Source organism: Curcuma longa, unplaced genomic scaffold (assembly GCF_044706935.1).
Source record: "Curcuma longa cultivar G26 ecotype Majalengka, Jawa Barat unplaced genomic scaffold, ITB_CL_G26_1.1 contig_787, whole genome shotgun sequence".
NCBI lineage: Eukaryota > Viridiplantae > Streptophyta > Magnoliopsida > Zingiberales > Zingiberaceae > Curcuma > Curcuma longa.
Window position 1 is genome coordinate 1 of NW_027435056.1, and position 1,842 is coordinate 1,842.

At 38.7% G+C, this 1,842-nt stretch overlaps 1 non-coding gene across 1 annotated transcript; it reads right to left on the bottom strand.

The window, feature by feature from the left end:
- Positions 1 to 73: 73 nt before the first annotated feature.
- LOC141819511 (small nucleolar RNA R71) lies at positions 74 to 178 on the bottom strand. Its single transcript, XR_012601078.1, has one exon. It is a non-coding gene; the product is annotated as a small nucleolar RNA R71 (small nucleolar RNA).
- Between the last annotated feature and the right edge of the window lie 1,664 nt (positions 179 to 1,842).

The following is a 1,842-nucleotide window of genomic DNA, read 5'->3' on the forward strand; positions in this document are numbered from 1 at the left end:
ATGGAATATCTACTTGGGAGCAATGTGAAAAGATATTTTTTGAACAGATTTTATCCCCAAGTAAGACGGCCCAAATGAGAAATATGATCACAGACTTCGAGCAGAATGATGGAGAATCTTTATTTGAAGTTTGGGAAAGGTTTAAAGGAATGTTGAGAAAATGCCCACATCATGGATTGGATCAATGGCTAATTATTCACATCTTCTATGACGGAATCAATTCTCAAACAAAAGTACATTTGGATTCTGCTGCAGGGGGTGCCTTAATGAATAAGAGCGTTAAAGAAGCCGAAGAGTTAATTGAATGTGTGGCTCTCAACCAACATCAATGGGCTGATAAAAAAGATAACATTCCAAAGCCTCCTGGGAAATGTGAAACAGGCACCAGTACATCATTTATGGCTCAGCTAGAGAGCTTGAGTAAGAAGAAAGAAACTAGTCAATCAAGCAAGGTTAGTGCAGTGACTTCAATTTCTGAAGCTTGCCGCAACAACCAAAGGTCGTCTATTTAAGTTCCACCTAAGTCAAATAACGAGGTGTCGGATGTAATATCCGAAATTTCCTTCCATAATTTCTGGATATTTATGCATAAATGTTAGATTTAAAAGGAATGAGTATGTAGGCTTTGAGAATGACCTAAGATGTTGCTTGTAATGGGTTAAGAAAAAATGCATAGAGGCTTTGCTAGAAAAAAAAGAGAAAAAGAAATGAAATGTGGAGGTGCCAGGGATTGACCCTTGGACCCCCAATATGTAGCAAGCCTTAAGTAACCATAAGAGATAGTAATGTATTCTTGTTAAAAGCATGAGGGCAATGCTTGTTAAAGCTAAAGGTTCATGAAATTTCATTAAATCAAACGAAGGATAAGTAGTGGGTTTAGGACGTGGGAGTTGTGGGGAGTTGTGGCTCTCAATCGAAACTACCGCTTCTCTTTATAAACCCTCCTCCTCGAGCCTTTTTCTTTTCCTTTCGCTTCTCTGTTTCTTCTCCTTCTTCTCTGGCCGCCGAAGGCACTTGAGTCTCCCTCAACCAGATTTGCAAAGAAGGAAGGCTAGGGAGGCTAAGGAGAAGGCTCGTCTGTGGGTATAAGTTTTAGAAACTTCAGAACTACAGTAAGTTTCCCTCACCTGCAATGTAATAGTTAAGGTTTATGGGTTTTGTTGTAGGATAAACTATGTCCTGTTTTACATGTTAAGGTTTACCGCAATGATGGGGTTTCACTTAATAATACCGATAAACGATGTTTTGTTTTACATGTTTAAGGTTTATAGCCGCGATCACTGAATAATACTGATAGATTAGGTTCTGTTTTACATGGTTAAGGTTTACAACATGTTGTAGTTTAACTAGGTTTTTCCAGTATGATACATATAGCATGATTAAACAAGGTTTACAACATGAAATAAGCTTAGTTCGTAACAAAACTTAAGGTATTTCATGTGTATTTCATGTGATTAAAACCTAGGATGATTCGGCAAAGATAGATAGGTGTAGATAAGGGTAGTATACATGTTGTTGTAGAACAGAAAGCCTGGTAATCGATCGGACAATCGATTACCAGAACGGGTAATCGATCACCCGATCGATTACTCGGCTTAATGAGAAACCCATTTAGCGACTCTTAATCGATCGGCTGATCGATTAAGGGTCCGTAATCGATCGGCTAATCGATTACGGGACTGTAATCAATCGGTTGATCGATTACAGAGCCTACTTTGAACACTATAAAGAGGTAATCGATCGGTTGATCGATTACGAGCTCTCTGTGACGAACACACGATAGGAAATCGATCTTCTGATCGATTAAAGCCTATCAATCGATCTTCTGATCAATTACAGGGA